This window comes from Mytilus galloprovincialis, chromosome 1 (genome assembly GCF_965363235.1).
Source record: "Mytilus galloprovincialis chromosome 1, xbMytGall1.hap1.1, whole genome shotgun sequence".
Taxonomy (NCBI): Eukaryota; Metazoa; Mollusca; class Bivalvia; order Mytilida; family Mytilidae; genus Mytilus; species Mytilus galloprovincialis.
In genome coordinates, this window is record NC_134838.1 from 4,997,976 (window position 1) to 5,004,660 (window position 6,685).

A 6,685-nucleotide genomic window follows, 5' to 3' on the forward strand; every position below is an offset into this window, starting at 1 on the left:
TTAACACAAACCCTACACCAAAACTAGACTTAGTATTTAACACAAACCCTACCCAAAAACTAGACTTAGTATTTAACACAAACCCTATACCCAAAAACTAGACTTAGTATTTAACACAAACCCTACCCAAAAACTAGACTTAGTATATTTAACACAAACCCTACACCAAAAATACGGATGTATCTCAGGTGCTCCCCAAGGGTAAGCACATCCTGCTCCACTATACGTATGTTGGAAAAAATTGTTAAACGCTGCGCAATTCTTACAATATAGACTATACTGCACAGACAAACTTGGTTGTTTTCTTTTTCACGAAAAGTTCTTTTGAGTTGTTTATTTTTGTTTCAAGATAAGTTTATCTGAGTTGCTGTTAGGTTTTCGACATTTCATCATGTGAAAATAACAAAAACAAAAAAAAATTAGTGTTTTTTTCTTGGGTTTTTTCGAACAATATAACACTTTAAAGTGATTCAAGTTAAATTAAATATTTCGGTAAAATCAAAGTCAATTTGTTTATCGTCAAACAAATATATTTTCTAATGTAGAATTAAGTATGTTTAAGGGAACACAGTAGAGAAGATCTCTGACACAAGTATCAAATGGTAAATGATTAATCTGTATAAATCATTGTAGATTCTTATTAATGCAACAACACGAATTGTCGTAATTGATACACACAGAGAGGCCAGCTATCGTTACTATTATTCATATTATATTATTCAAATTTGGAAAAAAGAAAACCTCCAAAATAAGACAAAATATCAGAAGATGACACTTATCAGGAAACGTGTCTTACATGCAATTCCTGATTTACAATTAGATGTTGTTTTATTTGTTGTTTTTTTTTTTTTTTTTGTCTGTATCTATTCTTAATTTTTTTCTGCCTTTTTTAAAACGTTAACTTTTTTCTTTTAAATGCATAACTGTTTATATAAATTTCATACACAGTTTTGTTTGCTATATATTCCTGAATAATTGAGATATTTCCTGGATCGAAGTGAACGCGTCTATATTGATCGTTCCATTATACTATGTGCTAGTATTTACATCAGCGATAAGATGGACAGGCTGCCTTTAAATCGGATCAGAAGCCCAACATCTTACAATCCTTTTATCAGCAAAAATTCAAACTAGTCCTTCTCTGCACCGCTCAATAATGTTTTATCTTCTCATATATAAATGAGAAACGCTTCACGTTTGTCGTTATTTCTCCAAAGTCAGTCTGTAATTTTTGTTGCTTTTTCTGTATATCTTGGTGGATTTTTTCTATCATTGTTTAAGGATTACAGTTTTCAGTAATGGTGAGAATTTGTTATGGATGCGTTTTAGGATTATATTGAAATTATAAGGTTTGTAGCTGAATATTTGAGAATGCTTTGCTTCTTTAATCTTGTTTAGGGTTTATTCCTGTAAATATTTCTAGGAATACATAAAAATATATAATCTTGTCAATGTGTATAAAGCATTCAAGTATTAAGTAAAAGTATTTCATAATGTCAGTGTCCAAATCTTCCGATATCCATAACAATCACATGTCTATTTATGTGACCTGCAATGACGTTGATTCTTTCTTACGAAATAATGTAAAACCGTCACCAAACTCTATTTTAAAGGAAAAGAAAAACAAAACAAAAAGTTACATGTTAAAAGACAGAAAAAGAGGGGAGAAAGATACCAGAACGACGTTCAAACTCTTATGTCGAAAATAAAAAGACAAGACCTTGGCTAACAAAGAAGAAGACAAACAATAGTACACAGAACACAACATAGAAAACTGAAATTGTTTCTTACTTAGTTACAACCTAAAATTACCTATACTTTATATCAATATAGCCATAAATATAAGGAGGTGTAGAGTGTATGTAATTGAGACAGCAACCCAATGACACAAATAAAAACTGAAGATATATAAAAGTCATCATCTAAATCGTCCAAAGTATATTACAGTTATGAATGGGGTGTTGAGAATACAGAGAGTTAAGATTAAAACATTCAAAAACGCACTTTTGTAATTGGCAATATTTGAAAATTACGTAATCTTAAATTATGAAATAAAAAAATATATATTAAGCTGTAAATACATCATAAGAGTGTGAAAGTTAAAGTATGTAAGTGAATTTAAAGTGTTTTACAAATTGCTTGAATCGCTATACCACAGCATGTAAATGATAATAAAAGTTCTAAATTTCTTTACATGTTTTGTCAGATTCAAGTATGACATATTTTAACATTTACAAGTGCACAGTCGTTTGATTCAAGATCGTTAGAAAATGGTTAATTCAAACTGATAAAAGGGGAGTTAAATGATAATTATTTTTATTCATATTTTCTCAAATTATTTTAACAACTCTTCTGTTTTACTATAGTTTGCAGATTACTTTTAAAAATATATTAAGCTAGGTGTTGGCTGATAAAAAGAGTTTTTTTTACACGACCTACTTTTGCTTCCCTTGTTCAAATATTCCCCTTTTAAATTTTATATATTATTTTTTTGTGCTTTTCTCACTGGAATATTGGAAAAAATTAGTATATTCAGTAAAATAAATATAGAAAATTAATATCAATGCCATTAGGGTACGGTAAATTTCTCCTATACTTCGTTATATTATATAAAACTTTTGGTTTTCAGAAGAGTTTATCTTTCTCTATTCCTTTCCTTTTCTACATCTATGTGTATATGAATCTGTTGTTTATTTTGTTATTAAAAAGTTTTGACAAATATACAATTTCTAAATAGTTTTTTTTTGTGATTCCAACTTAAGGATTTGTAAGTTGTAAGCTCCTAAAAAAAAACTTTTGCTGAACATGTGTTTTAACATTTTAGAATACATAATGCAACTTGTTTACCCAGAATCGTGATTGAAGAATCAGAATGCAGCACGAAACAGAATATTTAAAATGTTCGTCGGACATGAACAGCACTATTTGCCTTGTGTTTTCTTTCATTAGTTTTTGCACTTTGTGAGACTGTTTAAACGAAATTCCCTTGGTGGAATGGCTCAGCATTTTAACGATCTTGCAGATTGGGACTGATAAGAAATTCAAGGATTTAATGATGTAGTCTATTATTCAAATCTTATCATAATCGCATAAACAGAAATAATTTTGATAAAATACAAGATATACTTATAAAACGACTAATAAACGAAGTGTTTACACGGGCTTTGAACGTTTTTGATGTATACGATATCATCTTAACATGCAATTTATTCAAAATAAAATATCTTGTACGATTCTTTGATCTGTTATCACAGATGTTTATTTACATTTTTAATCTTAATTCTTAATAAACCCCATGATGAAATTTGTAAATGATAGGTTTTTTTGGTTAAATTCCTACGAGTTTAATTCAGAACCCCAACAGAAATTACACATCGTTTGACTAAAACTAATTCTCACTGATTCTCCGCTGTATGTATTGTTCATATTTAAATGCATTTTAACTGTTTATTTTCAAATTCACCTCAACGTTGTTATCTTAAATGTTTTTTTACAAATCTTATTATTCATTCGCAATTCAAATAAAAATAAAAACAAACCATTCTATTTGTAAGAAAAGGCCACACAAGTATTTGCGTTTCAACTTTTTAGACATTTTACTATTTAAATGTACAGTACATAGACGAATTGAATTTAATATTCATTTTAATCTTTTTAAACACACAAAAACATATGGAATGGGTTGATAAGAATGGATCATGAAAATAATCCAGAAAAATTCAAATAAAACAATGTAAAAACACTAGAAATAATATATCCAATGCGTATATTTTAGTTATAGCTTCTAAAATTTTCTATGATTTTTTAATTAATTTTTCAAACTGAAGAATCAAGTTTTAATTTCTAGGACATAACCATGTAGACAATAACAATTGCAAACAAGAAAGAAGTCGGAATATGACTATTCTGTCATACGTTTTAATTACCCGAGCTACAGACACATCTTAGCCAAGTTCTAAGGAAGAAAGAAATCGAGGAATATATTCATACTGTTAATAGGGGTTTTTAGGACCGTTATCTCATCGAAACATAAATCCACATTATGATACAGTTATTGGCCATAGGAATTAAACTTCTATCGATCACGTCTTATCAGCAGAACCAGAAGACCTTCACCAAAACATACGCAGCCTCGTTCAAAGTGAATTAATATCATAATACATTTAATGCCATACGATTAATTTTGCGTTATCTCCGTTTTTAAGACTGTGTTGTTTTTTAACGATTCTTTATTTGGCGTTACAAATAGTTAATTAGTTTTAACTACGACAGATAACGAGTCAGATTTTTAACTAGGAAATTATTCTGTACACCTGAACAGGTTAATTGTTTTGTTGAACAAAAGAGAGATGTTTACTTTCTTGCATCACAAGCTAGATGGAGTGTATAATTAAATCAGCACCATCACAATTTTAAATATAATGACAATCATTTAGATAAGAGAAAAACCTAATTCATCATCTAGCTCAGAATTATTCCTACAACAATTTACACAACGGCAGCGAGGCTGGTAAAAGTAATTTACCATGAACTCATATGAAGGTGTCATCAATTTGAATATATGTGCTTTTTAATGTTTATTTTTTTTATTTTGTATTTTATTGTGACTTTTGACTTTTTTCTAATTAATTGCAAAAATTGAGACAAAGTTTTACAACTATTGATATTTAATAAAATCGTTTTATTTTTTATATATACACCTACATCTTATATGTAATACTTTAAATGCATGACTGATAACAGTACTACGGTCAGCAATTGACTTTGCAACGCGCCATCGATATTGATTCACAAAAAAAACGCATGATTTATAAGGTCGAAAAATTAACTCTCTACACAAATTATTAACTCCCAATCGCAAACACATTCACTGTATTGAAGACCCATTGATGGTCTGGGCAGTTTTCTGCTCGGCTTTGTCTGGTTGTTGTCTCTTTAACACATTCCCCATTTCCACTAAGTTCTGAATTTTACATACATGCAAATGCATATATGATTGAATGAAAAGAGAGTAAAACACGTTGTGTTACAAGCAGTGGTTCTTTTAAAACTATTTGAAGTTGTGCATGTGTAGTAACGCCAATTCATACATATCGGCCATTAAGATTATCCACTCGCGCAGTTCAATTGAGCCAGTCCGACGGACCTTTCTAGATGACCTTTTGCCATTTTTTGTGACTTTAAGTTAACCACTACAGTAACTGGTCAGAATAATGAAGTTGACCCCATAAAAAGATAATGAAAAGTTCACTTGTGAATTAACATATAATCCGGAAGCACGTTCGCCATAATGTTTCTCTGCACGCGATCAGCACGAGACTTGATAAAAATGTTAAAGGGATTTGACGAGATGTTAAGACGAGTTGTCATCTTGATTAAACAATATGTCAAACTTATCTCGTTCCTTAAACTGTTAACTTTCTATATTAACCGCAAAGTTGTCAAATAAAAGTAATGCCTCTTTGTATTTCTTTAATAATATCAATGTTGAGGATTAATTCTGTTTTATATTATCTTTTAATAGCCAACAAATTCCATTCAATACAAGAACATCATTTTGGCGTTATTTCTAAATTTATATTTATTCACTTTCATATTGGATTTCGTGAAGTCCTGCATGAGTTACAATTGACACAGAAACGTCTTCATTATACAAATTATACAATAAATAAATTCATATCAAAACATCCTTAAACAGATTTATTGGTCTCATAGTATCCACAAAATGGCGACTTAGCTCTAAAATGTTTTCCTTTCAGAAATAACAAGAAATCTCTTGGGAAAACCTACAGATCGTCGAAATTCACAAACTTGCATCAAAAAGAAATTGAAGAACGATCAGCTTATCATAGAAAATTGAACGTCACCTTATCTTGATCAGATCACGGAGAAAACTGCACAAAAATGTCCGTCAATACCAGCTAACTGCTTTCTAAGTGCTTGGCCGACTACTGCCTCTGTCAGTGGGAAAAGAGCTATAATAATTGATGACTCTTATCTATCTCGTCTATCAGAAGAAAAATGGCATAAAGATCACAGAGCTGACTCGAGGATGAGTCTAAGCGATCTAGGCAACATTTGCCAGTTTTCAATGTAACAATTAGCTTTATTTTTGTCATTTTCCAAAGCGAAAATGAATCAGGAACATATAAATCTTTGTCAAATGAATAAATTAATGTGTATCGATATCTTTAGTCTTTTTTGTCTTGAAGACTCAATTATCATACGAAGGTAAATATTTATTTAATGAGGACAATTTATATCATTGTTCATTTAATTCAAATATAGTTAATTCAGATTCCGTTACATTGCTTTTACAATTGGGTTTTTAATGGTGATATATCTGATTTCAAATCTCTATATAAAATCTTACCAAAGAAAATGATGATGACTTTTGTTTTCCTTTCAGAGACATACCTATGGAGGAATATCAGATTTGCCCAAAAATAAACAATTGGTTTTAAAACAATATGTTCGAATTTAATACTTATATCATAAGACATTCTATTGCTATCTTTTAAATAAATTCGTTCATTCAAGTTAAATGACATAATTTTAATATGATATAAATGTTAAAATTAAAGTCAGTCACTCTACCACGTTATTTAACTACGATTTTTAAATTTTTGAATTGATCATTTTATTGGTATTATTGTGCTTAAGTCATAAATTAATCATCAAAATT

The 6,685-nt window shown here is 29.6% G+C and overlaps 1 long non-coding RNA gene across 1 annotated transcript; it reads left to right on the forward strand.

The window, feature by feature from the left end:
* Positions 1-1,211: 1,211 nt before the first annotated feature.
* Positions 1,212-6,186, forward strand: LOC143063603 (uncharacterized). The gene is made up of 2 exons (XR_012975059.1): positions 1,212-1,349; positions 5,760-6,186. It is a non-coding gene; the product is annotated as an uncharacterized LOC143063603 (long non-coding RNA).
* Positions 6,187-6,685: the final 499 nt, after the last annotated feature.